General features: G+C 49.2%; 30 non-coding genes and 2 pseudogenes across 30 annotated transcripts in view; all 32 read right to left on the bottom strand.

Moving 5' to 3' along the window:
• Positions 1–239: 239 nt before the first annotated feature.
• LOC139610648 (5S ribosomal RNA) lies at positions 240–358 on the bottom strand. Its single transcript, XR_011685954.1, has one exon. It is a non-coding gene; the product is annotated as a 5S ribosomal RNA (ribosomal RNA).
• A 272-nt stretch (positions 359–630) lies between these two features.
• LOC139610649 (5S ribosomal RNA) lies at positions 631–749 on the bottom strand. The gene has a single exon (XR_011685955.1). It is a non-coding gene; the product is annotated as a 5S ribosomal RNA (ribosomal RNA).
• A 272-nt stretch (positions 750–1,021) lies between these two features.
• Positions 1,022–1,140, bottom strand: LOC139610023 (5S ribosomal RNA). Its single transcript, XR_011685475.1, has one exon. It is a non-coding gene; the product is annotated as a 5S ribosomal RNA (ribosomal RNA).
• Positions 1,141–1,412: 272 nt separating this feature from the next.
• Positions 1,413–1,531, bottom strand: LOC139610650 (5S ribosomal RNA). The gene has a single exon (XR_011685956.1). It is a non-coding gene; the product is annotated as a 5S ribosomal RNA (ribosomal RNA).
• A 272-nt stretch (positions 1,532–1,803) lies between these two features.
• Positions 1,804–1,922, bottom strand: LOC139610651 (5S ribosomal RNA). Its single transcript, XR_011685957.1, has one exon. It is a non-coding gene; the product is annotated as a 5S ribosomal RNA (ribosomal RNA).
• Positions 1,923–2,194: 272 nt separating this feature from the next.
• On the bottom strand, positions 2,195–2,313 carry LOC139610652 (5S ribosomal RNA). Its single transcript, XR_011685958.1, has one exon. It is a non-coding gene; the product is annotated as a 5S ribosomal RNA (ribosomal RNA).
• A 272-nt stretch (positions 2,314–2,585) lies between these two features.
• On the bottom strand, positions 2,586–2,704 carry LOC139610061 (5S ribosomal RNA). The gene has a single exon (XR_011685510.1). It is a non-coding gene; the product is annotated as a 5S ribosomal RNA (ribosomal RNA).
• A 280-nt stretch (positions 2,705–2,984) lies between these two features.
• On the bottom strand, positions 2,985–3,103 carry LOC139610164 (5S ribosomal RNA). Its single transcript, XR_011685611.1, has one exon. It is a non-coding gene; the product is annotated as a 5S ribosomal RNA (ribosomal RNA).
• A 272-nt stretch (positions 3,104–3,375) lies between these two features.
• LOC139610052 (5S ribosomal RNA) lies at positions 3,376–3,494 on the bottom strand. The gene has a single exon (XR_011685501.1). It is a non-coding gene; the product is annotated as a 5S ribosomal RNA (ribosomal RNA).
• A 272-nt stretch (positions 3,495–3,766) lies between these two features.
• On the bottom strand, positions 3,767–3,875 carry LOC139610403 (5S ribosomal RNA; annotated as a pseudogene).
• A 272-nt stretch (positions 3,876–4,147) lies between these two features.
• Positions 4,148–4,266, bottom strand: LOC139610653 (5S ribosomal RNA). The gene has a single exon (XR_011685959.1). It is a non-coding gene; the product is annotated as a 5S ribosomal RNA (ribosomal RNA).
• A 272-nt stretch (positions 4,267–4,538) lies between these two features.
• Positions 4,539–4,657, bottom strand: LOC139610085 (5S ribosomal RNA). Its single transcript, XR_011685533.1, has one exon. It is a non-coding gene; the product is annotated as a 5S ribosomal RNA (ribosomal RNA).
• A 272-nt stretch (positions 4,658–4,929) lies between these two features.
• Positions 4,930–5,048, bottom strand: LOC139609979 (5S ribosomal RNA). Its single transcript, XR_011685432.1, has one exon. It is a non-coding gene; the product is annotated as a 5S ribosomal RNA (ribosomal RNA).
• Positions 5,049–5,320: 272 nt separating this feature from the next.
• On the bottom strand, positions 5,321–5,439 carry LOC139610245 (5S ribosomal RNA). Its single transcript, XR_011685690.1, has one exon. It is a non-coding gene; the product is annotated as a 5S ribosomal RNA (ribosomal RNA).
• A 280-nt stretch (positions 5,440–5,719) lies between these two features.
• LOC139610654 (5S ribosomal RNA) lies at positions 5,720–5,838 on the bottom strand. Its single transcript, XR_011685960.1, has one exon. It is a non-coding gene; the product is annotated as a 5S ribosomal RNA (ribosomal RNA).
• A 272-nt stretch (positions 5,839–6,110) lies between these two features.
• LOC139610655 (5S ribosomal RNA) lies at positions 6,111–6,229 on the bottom strand. Its single transcript, XR_011685961.1, has one exon. It is a non-coding gene; the product is annotated as a 5S ribosomal RNA (ribosomal RNA).
• A 272-nt stretch (positions 6,230–6,501) lies between these two features.
• On the bottom strand, positions 6,502–6,610 carry LOC139610404 (5S ribosomal RNA; annotated as a pseudogene).
• A 272-nt stretch (positions 6,611–6,882) lies between these two features.
• Positions 6,883–7,001, bottom strand: LOC139610656 (5S ribosomal RNA). Its single transcript, XR_011685962.1, has one exon. It is a non-coding gene; the product is annotated as a 5S ribosomal RNA (ribosomal RNA).
• Positions 7,002–7,281: 280 nt separating this feature from the next.
• On the bottom strand, positions 7,282–7,400 carry LOC139610658 (5S ribosomal RNA). Its single transcript, XR_011685964.1, has one exon. It is a non-coding gene; the product is annotated as a 5S ribosomal RNA (ribosomal RNA).
• Positions 7,401–7,680: 280 nt separating this feature from the next.
• LOC139610659 (5S ribosomal RNA) lies at positions 7,681–7,799 on the bottom strand. The gene has a single exon (XR_011685965.1). It is a non-coding gene; the product is annotated as a 5S ribosomal RNA (ribosomal RNA).
• A 272-nt stretch (positions 7,800–8,071) lies between these two features.
• On the bottom strand, positions 8,072–8,190 carry LOC139610661 (5S ribosomal RNA). The gene has a single exon (XR_011685966.1). It is a non-coding gene; the product is annotated as a 5S ribosomal RNA (ribosomal RNA).
• A 272-nt stretch (positions 8,191–8,462) lies between these two features.
• On the bottom strand, positions 8,463–8,581 carry LOC139610562 (5S ribosomal RNA). Its single transcript, XR_011685871.1, has one exon. It is a non-coding gene; the product is annotated as a 5S ribosomal RNA (ribosomal RNA).
• Positions 8,582–8,853: 272 nt separating this feature from the next.
• On the bottom strand, positions 8,854–8,972 carry LOC139610662 (5S ribosomal RNA). Its single transcript, XR_011685967.1, has one exon. It is a non-coding gene; the product is annotated as a 5S ribosomal RNA (ribosomal RNA).
• A 280-nt stretch (positions 8,973–9,252) lies between these two features.
• On the bottom strand, positions 9,253–9,371 carry LOC139610663 (5S ribosomal RNA). The gene has a single exon (XR_011685968.1). It is a non-coding gene; the product is annotated as a 5S ribosomal RNA (ribosomal RNA).
• Positions 9,372–9,643: 272 nt separating this feature from the next.
• LOC139610664 (5S ribosomal RNA) lies at positions 9,644–9,762 on the bottom strand. The gene has a single exon (XR_011685969.1). It is a non-coding gene; the product is annotated as a 5S ribosomal RNA (ribosomal RNA).
• A 272-nt stretch (positions 9,763–10,034) lies between these two features.
• LOC139610665 (5S ribosomal RNA) lies at positions 10,035–10,153 on the bottom strand. Its single transcript, XR_011685970.1, has one exon. It is a non-coding gene; the product is annotated as a 5S ribosomal RNA (ribosomal RNA).
• A 272-nt stretch (positions 10,154–10,425) lies between these two features.
• On the bottom strand, positions 10,426–10,544 carry LOC139610024 (5S ribosomal RNA). The gene has a single exon (XR_011685476.1). It is a non-coding gene; the product is annotated as a 5S ribosomal RNA (ribosomal RNA).
• Positions 10,545–10,816: 272 nt separating this feature from the next.
• Positions 10,817–10,935, bottom strand: LOC139610666 (5S ribosomal RNA). The gene has a single exon (XR_011685971.1). It is a non-coding gene; the product is annotated as a 5S ribosomal RNA (ribosomal RNA).
• Positions 10,936–11,207: 272 nt separating this feature from the next.
• On the bottom strand, positions 11,208–11,326 carry LOC139610062 (5S ribosomal RNA). Its single transcript, XR_011685511.1, has one exon. It is a non-coding gene; the product is annotated as a 5S ribosomal RNA (ribosomal RNA).
• A 280-nt stretch (positions 11,327–11,606) lies between these two features.
• LOC139610165 (5S ribosomal RNA) lies at positions 11,607–11,725 on the bottom strand. Its single transcript, XR_011685612.1, has one exon. It is a non-coding gene; the product is annotated as a 5S ribosomal RNA (ribosomal RNA).
• Positions 11,726–11,997: 272 nt separating this feature from the next.
• On the bottom strand, positions 11,998–12,116 carry LOC139610053 (5S ribosomal RNA). Its single transcript, XR_011685502.1, has one exon. It is a non-coding gene; the product is annotated as a 5S ribosomal RNA (ribosomal RNA).
• Positions 12,117–12,396: 280 nt separating this feature from the next.
• The window catches only part of LOC139610187 (5S ribosomal RNA), a 119-nt gene continuing 15 nt past the window's right edge, over positions 12,397–12,500 (bottom strand). The window contains exon 1 of the ribosomal RNA XR_011685634.1: positions 12,397–12,500. This exon is cut by the window's right edge and continues 15 nt beyond it. This is a non-coding gene — a ribosomal RNA (5S ribosomal RNA).

The raw sequence follows: 12,500 nt of genomic DNA on the forward strand, positions 1-12,500 counted from the left end.
TGATGATCCACACCATCACAGACATGGCTGTGTATGTCAAGCGCGGGTGTCTTTGCTCGACTTTCTTTCTTTCTTTCTTTCTCTCAACTTGTCAACTGTGTAATGTGATAATATGAAAGTGTGGTTTGTGCACTGTGAGCTGAACTGTCTGCACAGTGATTGACAGTTGAGCAGTGGCACAGTCAGTGCTGTTTACTGAAGCAGCAGCGTCCTCTGTTGTTTGCACAGAAAAGTGAAAAAGCTTACAGCACCTGGTATTCCCAGGCGGTCTCCCATCCAAGTACTAACCAGGCCCGACCCTGCTTAGCTTCCGAGATCGGACGAGATCGGGCGTGCTCAGGGTGGTATGGCCGTAAGCCGCAGAGCAAGTGACAACTACCCCCTTTATACATGATGATCCACACCATCACAGACATGGCTGTGTATGTCAAGCGCGGGTGTCTTTGCTCGACTTTCTTTCTTTCTTTCTTTCTCTCAACTTGTCAACTGTGTAATGTGATAATATGAAAGTGTGGTTTGTGCACTGTGAGCTGAACTGTCTGCACAGTGATTGACAGTTGAGCAGTGGCACAGTCAGTGCTGTTTACTGAAGCAGCAGCGTCCTCTGTTGTTTGCACAGAAAAGTGAAAAAGCTTACAGCACCTGGTATTCCCAGGCGGTCTCCCATCCAAGTACTAACCAGGCCCGACCCTGCTTAGCTTCCGAGATCGGACGAGATCGGGCGTGCTCAGGGTGGTATGGCCGTAAGCCGCAGAGCAAGTGACAACTACCCCCTTTATACATGATGATCCACACCATCACAGACATGGCTGTGTATGTCAAGCGCGGGTGTCTTTGCTCGACTTTCTTTCTTTCTTTCTTTCTCTCAACTTGTCAACTGTGTAATGTGATAATATGAAAGTGTGGTTTGTGCACTGTGAGCTGAACTGTCTGCACAGTGATTGACAGTTGAGCAGTGGCACAGTCAGTGCTGTTTACTGAAGCAGCAGCGTCCTCTGTTGTTTGCACAGAAAAGTGAAAAAGCTTACAGCACCTGGTATTCCCAGGCGGTCTCCCATCCAAGTACTAACCAGGCCCCACCCTGCTTAGCTTCCGAGATCGGACGAGATCGGGCGTGCTCAGGGTGGTATGGCCGTAAGCCGCAGAGCAAGTGACAACTACCCCCTTTATACATGATGATCCACACCATCACAGACATGGCTGTGTATGTCAAGCGCGGGTGTCTTTGCTCGACTTTCTTTCTTTCTTTCTTTCTCTCAACTTGTCAACTGTGTAATGTGATAATATGAAAGTGTGGTTTGTGCACTGTGAGCTGAACTGTCTGCACAGTGATTGACAGTTGAGCAGTGGCACAGTCAGTGCTGTTTACTGAAGCAGCAGCGTCCTCTGTTGTTTGCACAGAAAAGTGAAAAAGCTTACAGCACCTGGTATTCCCAGGCGGTCTCCCATCCAAGTACTAACCAGGCCCGACCCTGCTTAGCTTCCGAGATCGGACGAGATCGGGCGTGCTCAGGGTGGTATGGCCGTAAGCCGCAGAGAAAGTGACAACTACCCCCTTTATACATGATGATCCACACCATCACAGACATGGCTGTGTATGTCAAGCGCGGGTGTCTTTGCTCGACTTTCTTTCTTTCTTTCTTTCTCTCAACTTGTCAACTGTGTAATGTGATAATATGAAAGTGTGGTTTGTGCACTGTGAGCTGAACTGTCTGCACAGTGATTGACAGTTGAGCAGTGGCACAGTCAGTGCTGTTTACTGAAGCAGCAGCGTCCTCTGTTGTTTGCACAGAAAAGTGAAAAAGCTTACAGCACCTGGTATTCCCAGGCGGTCTCCCATCCAAGTACTAACCAGGCCCGACCCTGCTTAGCTTCCGAGATCGGACGAGATCGGGCGTGCTCAGGGTGGTATGGCCGTAAGCCGCAGAGCAAGTGACAACTACCCCCTTTATACATGATGATCCACACCATCACAGACATGGCTGTGTATGTCAAGCGCGGGTGTCTTTGCTCGACTTTCTTTCTTTCTTTCTTTCTCTCAACTTGTCAACTGTGTAATGTTATAATATGAAAGTGTGGTTTGTGCACTGTGAGCTGAACTGTCTGCACAGTGACTGCCAGTTGAGCAGTGGCACAGTCAGTGCTGTTTACTGAAGCAGCAGCGTCCTCTGTTGTTTGCACAGAAAAGTGAAAAAGCTTACAGCACCTGGTATTCCCAGGCGGTCTCCCATCCAAGTACTAACCAGGCCCGACCCTGCTTAGCTTCCGAGATCGGACGAGATCGGGCGTGCTCAGGGTGGTATGGCCGTAAGCCGGAGAGCAAGTGACAACTACCCCCTTTATACATGATGATCCACACCATCACAGACATGGCTGTGTATGTCAAGCGCGGGTGTCTTTGCTTGACTTTCTTTCTTTCTTTCTTTCTCTCAACTTGTCAACTGTGTAATGTGATAATATGAAAGTGTGGTTTGTGCACTGTGAGCTGAACTGTCTGCACAGTGATTGACAGTTGAGCAGTGGCACAGTCAGTGCTGTTTACTGAAGCAGCAGCGTCCTCTGTTGTTTGCACAGAAAAGTGAAAAAGCTTACAGCACCTGGTATTCCCAGGCGGTCTCCCATCCAAGTACTAACCAGGCCCGACCCTGCTTAGCTTCCGAGATCGGACGAGATCGGGCGTGCTCAGAGTGGTATGGCCGTAAGCCGCAGAGCAAGTCACAACTACCCCCTTTATACATGATGATCCACACCATCACAGACATGGCTGTGTATGTCAAGCGCGGGTGTCTTTGCTTGACTTTCTTTCTTTCTTTCTTTCTCTCAACTTGTCAACTTGTCAACTGTGTAATGTGATAATATGAAAGTGTGGTTTGTGCACTGTGAGCTGAACTGTCTGCACAGTGATTGACAGTTGAGCAGTGGCACAGTCAGTGCTGTTTACTGAAGCAGCAGCGTCCTCTGTTGTTTGCACAGAAAAGTGAAAAAGCTTACAGCACCTGGTATTCCCAGGCGGTCTCCCACCCAAGTACTAACCAGGCCCGACCCTGCTTAGCTTCCGAGATCGGACGAGATCGGGCGTGCTCAGGGTGGTATGGCAGTAAGCCGCAGAGCAAGTGACAACTACCCCCTTTATACATGATGATCCACACCATCACAGACATGGCTGTGTATGTCAAGCGCGGGTGTCTTTGCTCGACTTTCTTTCTTTCTTTCTTTCTCTCAACTTGTCAACTGTGTAATGTGATAATATGAAAGTGTGGTTTGTGCACTGTGAGCTGAACTGTCTGCACAGTGATTGACAGTTGAGCAGTGGCACAGTCAGTGCTGTTTACTGAAGCAGCAGCGTCCTCTGTTGTTTGCACAGAAAAGTGAAAAAGCTTACAGCACCTGGTATTCCCAGGCGGTCTCCCATTCAAGTACTAACCAGGCCCGACCCTGCTTAGCTTCCGAGATCGGACGAGATCGGGCGTGCTCAGGGTGGTATGGCCGTAAGCCGCAGAGCAAGTGACAACTACCCCCTTTATACATGATGATCCACACCATCACAGACATGGCTGTGTATGTCAAGCGCGGGTGTCTTTGCTCGACTTTCTTTCTTTCTTTCTTTCTCTCAACTTGTCAACTGTGTAATGTGATAATATGAAAGTGTGGTTTGTGCACTGTGAGCTGAACTGTCTGCACAGTGATTGACAGTTGAGCAGTGGCACAGTCAGTGCTGTTTACTGAAGCAGCAGCGTCCTCTGTTGTTTGCACAGAAAAGTGAAAAAGCTTACAGCACCTGGTATTCCCAGGCGGTCTCCCATCCAAGTACTAACCAGGCCCGACCCTGCTTAGCTTCCGAGAACGGGCGTGCTCAGGGTGGTATGGCCGTAAGCCGCAGAGCAAGTGACAACTACCCCCTTTATACATGATGATCCACACCATCACAGACATGGCTGTGTATGTCAAGCGCGGGTGTCTTTGCTCGACTTTCTTTCTTTCTTTCTTTCTCTCAACTTGTCAACTGTGTAATGTGATAATATGAAAGTGTGGTTTGTGCACTGTGAGCTGAACTGTCTGCACAGTGATTGACAGTTGAGCAGTGGCACAGTCAGTGCTGTTTACTGAAGCAGCAGCGTCCTCTGTTGTTTGCACAGAAAAGTGAAAAAGCTTACAGCACCTGGTATTCCCAGGCGGTCTCCCATCCAAGTACTAACCAGGCCCGACCCTGCTTAGCTTCCGAGATCGGACGAGATCGGGCGTGCTCAGGGTGGTATGGCCGTAAGCCGCAGAGCAAGTGACAACTACCCCCTTTATACATGATGATCCACACCATCACAGACATGGCTGTGTATGTCAAGCGCGGGTGTCTTTGCTCGACTTTCTTTCTTTCTTTCTTTCTCTCAACTTGTCAACTGTGTAATGTGATAATATGAAAGTGTGGTTTGTGCACTGTGAGCTGAACTGTCTGCACAGTGATTGACAGTTGAGCAGTGGCACAGTCAGTGCTGTTTACTGAAGCAGCAGCGTCCTCTGTTGTTTGCACAGAAAAGTGAAAAAGCTTACAGCACCTGGTATTCCCAGGCGGTCTCCCATCCAAGTACTAACCAGGCCCAACCCTGCTTAGCTTCCGAGATCGGACGAGATCGGACGTGCTCAGGGTGGTATGGCCGTAAGCCGCAGAGCAAGTGACAACTACCCCCTTTATACATGATGATCCACACCATCACAGACATGGCTGTGTATGTCAAGCGCGGGTGTCTTTGCTCGACTTTCTTTCTTTCTTTCTTTCTCTCAACTTGTCAACTGTGTAATGTGATAATATGAAAGTGTGGTTTGTGCACTGTGAGCTGAACTGTCTGCACAGTGATTGACAGTTGAGCAGTGGCACAGTCAGTGCTGTTTACTGAAGCAGCAGCGTCCTCTGTTGTTTGCACAGAAAAGTGAAAAAGCTTACAGCACCTGGTATTCCCAGGCGGTCTCCCACCCAAGTACTAACCAGGCCCGACCCTGCTTAGCTTCCGAGATCGGACGAGATCGGGCGTGCTCAGGGTGGTATGGCCGTAAGCCGCAGAGCAAGTGACAACTACCCCCTTTATACATGATGATCCACACCATCACAGACATGGCTGTGTATGTCAAGCGCGGGTGTCTTTGCTCGACTTTCTTTCTTTCTTTCTTTCTCTCAACTTGTCAACTGTGTAATGTGATAATATGAAAGTGTGGTTTGTGCACTGTGAGCTGAACTGTCTGCACAGTGATTGACAGTTGAGCAGTGGCACAGTCAGTGCTGTTTACTGAAGCAGCAGCGTCCTCTGTTGTTTGCACAGAAAAGTGAAAAAGCTTACAGCACCTGGTATTCCCAGGCGGTCTCCCATTCAAGTACTAACCAGGCCCGACCCTGCGTAGCTTCCGAGATCGGACGAGATCGGGCGTGCTCAGGGTGGTATGGCCGTAAGCCGCAGAGCAAGTGACAACTACCCCCTTTATACATGATGATCCACACCATCACAGACATGACTGTGTATGTCAAGCGCGGGTGTCTTTGCTCGACTTTCTTTCTTTCTTTCTTTCTCTCAACTTGTCAACTTGTCAACTGTGTAATGTGAAAATATGAAAGTGTGGTTTGTGCACTGTGAGCTTAACTGTCTGCACAGTGATTGACAGTTGAGCAGTGGCACAGTCAGTGCTGTTTACTGAAGCAGCAGCGTCCTCTGTTGTTTGCACAGAAAAGTGAAAAAGCTTACAGCACCTGGTATTCCCAGGCGGTCTCCCATCCAAGTACTAACCAGGCCCGACCCTGCTTAGCTTCCGAGATCGGACGAGATCGGGCGTGCTCAGGGTGGTATGGCCGTAAGCCGCAGAGCAAGTGACAACTACCCCCTTTATACATGATGATCCACACCATCACAGACATGGCTGTGTATGTCAAGCGCGGGTGTCTTTGCTTGACTTTCTTTCTTTCTTTCTTTCTCTCAACTTGTCAACTGTGTAATGTGATAATATGAAAGTGTGGTTTGTGCACTGTGAGCTGAACTGTCTGCACAGTGATTGACAGTTGAGCAGTGGCACAGTCAGTGCTGTTTACTGAAGCAGCAGCGTCCTCTGTTGTTTGCACAGAAAAGTGAAAAAGCTTACAGCACCTGGTATTCCCAGGCGGTCTCCCATCCAAGTACTAACCAGGCCCGACCCTGCTTAGCTTCCGAGATCGGACGAGATCGGGCGTGCTCAGGGTGGTATGGCCGTAAGCCGGAGAGCAAGTGACAACTACCCCCTTTATACATGATGATCCACACCATCACAGACATGGCTGTGTATGTCAAGCGCGGGTGTCTTTGCTTGACTTTCTTTCTTTCTTTCTTTCTCTCAACTTGTCAACTGTGTAATGTGATAATATGAAAGTGTGGTTTGTGCACTGTGAGCTGAACTGTCTGCACAGTGATTGACAGTTGAGCAGTGGCACAGTCAGTGCTGTTTACTGAAGCAGCAGCGTCCTCTGTTGTTTGCACAGAAAAGTGAAAAAGCTTACAGCACCTGGTATTCCCAGGCGGTCTCCCATCCAAGTACTAACCAGGCCCGACCCTGCTTAGCTTCCGAGAACGGGCGTGCTCAGGGTGGTATGGCCGTAAGCCGCAGAGCAAGTGACAACTACCCCCTTTATACATGATGATCCACACCATCACAGACATGGCTGTGTATGTCAAGCGCGGGTGTCTTTGCTCGACTTTCTTTCTTTCTTTCTTTCTCTCAACTTGTCAACTGTGTAATGTGATAATATGAAAGTGTGGTTTGTGCACTGTGAGCTGAACTGTCTGCACAGTGATTGACAGTTGAGCAGTGGCACAGTCAGTGCTGTTTACTGAAGCAGCAGCGTCCTCTGTTGTTTGCACAGAAAAGTGAAAAAGCTTACAGCACCTGGTATTCCCAGGCGGTCTCCCATCCAAGTACTAACCAGGCCCGACCCTGCTTAGCTTCCGAGATCGGACGAGATCGGGCGTGCTCAGGGTGGTATGGCCGTAAGCCGCAGAGCAAGTGACAACTACCCCCTTTATACATGATGATCCACACCATCACAGACATGGCTGTGTATGTCAAGCGCGGGTGTCTTTGCTCGACTTTCTTTCTTTCTTTCTTTCTCTCAACTTGTCAACTTGTCAACTGTGTAATGTGAAAATATGAAAGTGTGGTTTGTGCACTGTGAGCTGAACTGTCTGCACAGTGATTGACAGTTGAGCAGTGGCACAGTCAGTGCTGTTTACTGAAGCAGCAGCGTCCTCTGTTGTTTGCACAGAAAAGTGAAAAAGCTTACAGCACCTGGTATTCCCAGGCGGTCTCCCATCCAAGTACTAACCAGGCCCGACCCTGCTTAGCTTCCGAGATCGGACGAGATCGGGCGTGCTCAGGGTGGTATGGCCGTAAGCCGCAGAGCAAGTGACAACTACCCCCTTTATACATGATGATCCACACCATCACAGACATGGCTGTGTATGTCAAGCGCGGGTGTCTTTGCTCGACTTTCTTTCTTTCTTTCTTTCTCTCAACTTGTCAACTTGTCAACTGTGTAATGTGAAAATATGAAAGTGTGGTTTGTGCACTGTGAGCTGAACTGTCTGCACAGTGATTGACAGTTGAGCAGTGGCACAGTCAGTGCTGTTTACTGAAGCAGCAGCGTCCTCTGTTGTTTGCACAGAAAAGTGAAAAAGCTTACAGCACCTGGTATTCCCAGGCGGTCTCCCATCCAAGTACTAACCAGGCCCGACCCTGCTTAGCTTCCGAGATCGGACGAGATCGGGCGTGCTCAGGGTGGTATGGCCGTAAGCCGCAGAGCAAGTGACAACTACCCCCTTTATACATGATGATCCACACCATCACAGACATGGCTGTGTATGTCAAGCGCGGGTGTCTTTGCTCGACTTTCTTTCTTTCTTTCTTTCTCTCAACTTGTCAACTGTGTAATGTGATAATATGAAAGTGTGGTTTGTGCACTGTGAGCTGAACTGTCTGCACAGTGATTGACAGTTGAGCAGTGGCACAGTCAGTGCTGTTTACTGAAGCAGCAGCGTCCTCTGTTGTTTGCACAGAAAAGTGAAAAAGCTTACAGCACCTGGTATTCCCAGGCGGTCTCCCATCCAAGTACTAACCAGGCCCGACCCTGCTTAGCTTCCGAGATCGGACGAGATCGGGCGTGCTCAGGGTGGTATGGCCGTAAGCCGCAGAGCAAGTGACAACTACCCCCTTTATACATGATGATCCACACCATCACAGACATGGCTGTGTATGTCAAGCGCGGGTGTCTTTGCTCGACTTTCTTTCTTTCTTTCTTTCTCTCAACTTGTCAACTGTGTAATGTGATAATATGAAAGTGTGGTTTGTGCACTGTGAGCTGAACTGTCTGCACAGTGATTGACAGTTGAGCAGTGGCACAGTCAGTGCTGTTTACTGAAGCAGCAGCGTCCTCTGTTGTTTGCACAGAAAAGTGAAAAAGCTTACAGCACCTGGTATTCCCAGGCGGTCTCCCATCCAAGTACTAACCAGGCCCAACCCTGCTTAGCTTCCGAGATCGGACGAGATCGGGCGTGCTCAGGGTGGTATGGCCGTAAGCCGCAGAGCAAGTGACAACTACCCCCTTTATACATGATGATCCACACCATCACAGACATGGCTGTGTATGTCAAGCGCGGGTGTCTTTGCTCGACTTTCTTTCTTTCTTTCTTTCTCTCAACTTGTCAACTGTGTAATGTGATAATATGAAAGTGTGGTTTGTGCACTGTGAGCTGAACTGTCTGCACAGTGATTGACAGTTGAGCAGTGGCACAGTCAGTGCTGTTTACTGAAGCAGCAGCGTCCTCTGTTGTTTGCACAGAAAAGTGAAAAAGCTTACAGCACCTGGTATTCCCAGGCGGTCTCCCATCCAAGTACTAACCAGGCCCGACCCTGCTTAGCTTCCGAGATCGGACGAGATCGGGCGTGCTCAGGGTGGTATGGCCGTAAGCCGCAGAGCAAGTGACAACTACCCCCTTTATACATGATGATCCACACCATCACAGACATGGCTGTGTATGTCAAGCGCGGGTGTCTTTGCTCGACTTTCTTTCTTTCTTTCTTTCTCTCAACTTGTCAACTTGTCAACTGTGTAATGTGAAAATATGAAAGTGTGGTTTGTGCACTGTGAGCTGAACTGTCTGCACAGTGATTGACAGTTGAGCAGTGGCACAGTCAGTGCTGTTTACTGAAGCAGCAGCGTCCTCTGTTGTTTGCACAGAAAAGTGAAAAAGCTTACAGCACCTGGTATTCCCAGGCGGTCTCCCATCCAAGTACTAACCAGGCCCGACCCTGCTTAGCTTCCGAGATCGGACGAGATCGGGCGTGCTCAGGGTGGTATGGCCGTAAGCCGCAGAGCAAGTGACAACTACCCCCTTTATACATGATGATCCACACCATCACAGACATGGCTGTGTATGTCAAGCGCGGGTGTCTTTGCTCGACTTTCTTTCTTTCTTTCTTTCTCTCAACTTGTCAACTGTGTAATGTGATAATATGAAAGTGTGGTTTGTGCACTGTGAGCTGAACTGTCTGCACAGTGATTGACAGTTGAGCAGTGGCACAGTCAGTGCTGTTTACTGAAGCAGCAGCGTCCTCTGTTGTTTGCACAGAAAAGTGAAAAAGCTTACAGCACCTGGTATTCCCAGGCGGTCTCCCATCCAAGTACTAACCAGGCCCGACCCTGCTTAGCTTCCGAGATCGGACGAGATCGGGCGTGCTCAGGGTGGTATGGCCGTAAGCCGCAGAGCAAGTGACAACTACCCCCTTTATACATGATGATCCACACCATCACAGACATGGCTGTGTATGTCAAGCGCGGGTGTCTTTGCTCGACTTTCTTTCTTTCTTTCTTTCTCTCAACTTGTCAACTGTGTAATGTGATAATATGAAAGTGTGGTTTGTGCACTGTGAGCTGAACTGTCTGCACAGTGATTGACAGTTGAGCAGTGGCACAGTCAGTGCTGTTTACTGAAGCAGCAGCGTCCTCTGTTGTTTGCACAGAAAAGTGAAAAAGCTTACAGCACCTGGTATTCCCAGGCGGTCTCCCATCCAAGTACTAACCAGGCCCGACCCTGCTTAGCTTCCGAGATCGGACGAGATCGGGCGTGCTCAGGGTGGTATGGCCGTAAGCCGCAGAGCAAGTGACAACTACCCCCTTTATACATGATGATCCACACCATCACAGACATGGCTGTGTATGTCAAGCGCGGGTGTCTTTGCTCGACTTTCTTTCTTTCTTTCTTTCTCTCAACTTGTCAACTGTGTAATGTGATAATATGAAAGTGTGGTTTGTGCACTGTGAGCTGAACTGTCTGCACAGTGATTGACAGTTGAGCAGTGGCACAGTCAGTGCTGTTTACTGAAGCAGCAGCGTCCTCTGTTGTTTGCACAGAAAAGTGAAAAAGCTTACAGCACCTGGTATTCCCAGGCGGTCTCCCATCCAAGTACTAACCAGGCCCCACCCTGCTTAGCTTCCGAGATCGGACGAGATCGGGCGTGCTCAGGGTGGTATGGCCGTAAGCCGCAGAGCAAGTGACAACTACCCCCTTTATACATGATGATCCACACCATCACAGACATGGCTGTGTATGTCAAGCGCGGGTGTCTTTGCTCGACTTTCTTTCTTTCTTTCTTTCTCTCAACTTGTCAACTGTGTAATGTGATAATATGAAAGTGTGGTTTGTGCACTGTGAGCTGAACTGTCTGCACAGTGATTGACAGTTGAGCAGTGGCACAGTCAGTGCTGTTTACTGAAGCAGCAGCGTCCTCTGTTGTTTGCACAGAAAAGTGAAAAAGCTTACAGCACCTGGTATTCCCAGGCGGTCTCCCATCCAAGTACTAACCAGGCCCGACCCTGCTTAGCTTCCGAGATCGGACGAGATCGGGCGTGCTCAGGGTGGTATGGCCGTAAGCCGGAGAGCAAGTGACAACTACCCCCTTTATACATGATGATCCACACCATCACAGACATGGCTGTGTATGTCAAGCGCGGGTGTCTTTGCTTGACTTTCTTTCTTTCTTTCTTTCTCTCAACTTGTCAACTGTGTAATGTGATAATATGAAAGTGTGGTTTGTGCACTGTGAGCTGAACTGTCTGCACAGTGATTGACAGTTGAGCAGTGGCACAGTCAGTGCTGTTTACTGAAGCAGCAGCGTCCTCTGTTGTTTGCACAGAAAAGTGAAAAAGCTTACAGCACCTGGTATTCCCAGGCGGTCTCCCATCCAAGTACTAACCAGGCCCGACCCTGCTTAGCTTCCGAGATCGGACGAGATCGGGCGTGCTCAGAGTGGTATGGCCGTAAGCCGCAGAGCAAGTCACAACTACCCCCTTTATACATGATGATCCACACCATCACAGACATGGCTGTGTATGTCAAGCGCGGGTGTCTTTGCTTGACTTTCTTTCTTTCTTTCTTTCTCTCAACTTGTCAACTTGTCAACTGTGTAATGTGATAATATGAAAGTGTGGTTTGTGCACTGTGAGCTGAACTGTCTGCACAGTGATTGACAGTTGAGCAGTGGCACAGTCAGTGCTGTTTACTGAAGCAGCAGCGTCCTCTGTTGTTTGCACAGAAAAGTGAAAAAGCTTACAGCACCTGGTATTCCCAGGCGGTCTCCCACCCAAGTACTAACCAGGCCCGACCCTGCTTAGCTTCCGAGATCGGACGAGATCGGGCGTGCTCAGGGTGGTATGGCAGTAAGCCGCAGAGCAAGTGACAACTACCCCCTTTATACATGATGATCCACACCATCACAGACATGGCTGTGTATGTCAAGCGCGGGTGTCTTTGCTCGACTTTCTTTCTTTCTTTCTTTCTCTCAACTTGTCAACTGTGTAATGTGATAATATGAAAGTGTGGTTTGTGCACTGTGAGCTGAACTGTCTGCACAGTGATTGACAGTTGAGCAGTGGCACAGTCAGTGCTGTTTACTGAAGCAGCAGCGTCCTCTGTTGTTTGCACAGAAAAGTGAAAAAGCTTACAGCACCTGGTATTCCCAGGCGGTCTCCCATTCAAGTACTAACCAGGCCCGACCCTGCTTAGCTTCCGAGATCGGACGAGATCGGGCGTGCTCAGGGTGGTATGGCCGTAAGCCGCAGAGCAAGTGACAACTACCCCCTTTATACATGATGATCCACACCATCACAGACATGGCTGTGTATGTCAAGCGCGGGTGTCTTTGCTCGACTTTCTTTCTTTCTTTCTTTCTCTCAACTTGTCAACTTGTCAACTGTGTAATGTGAAAATATGAAAGTGTGGTTTGTGCACTGTGAGCTGAACTGTCTGCACAGTGATTGACAGTTGAGCAGTGGCACAGTCAGTGCTGTTTACTGAAGCAGCAGCGTCCTCTGTTGTTTGCACAGAAAAGTGAAAAAGCTTACAGCACCTGGTATTCCCAGGCGGTCTCCCATCCAAGTACTAACCAGGCCCGACCCTGCTTAGCTTCCGAGATCGGACGAGATCTGGCGTGCTCAGGGT

This window comes from Trachinotus anak, unplaced genomic scaffold (assembly GCF_046630095.1).
Source record: "Trachinotus anak isolate AG129_WGS33_773 ecotype Australia unplaced genomic scaffold, CSIRO_AGI_Tana_v1 ptg000026l, whole genome shotgun sequence".
Taxonomy (NCBI): Eukaryota; Metazoa; Chordata; class Actinopteri; order Carangiformes; family Carangidae; genus Trachinotus; species Trachinotus anak.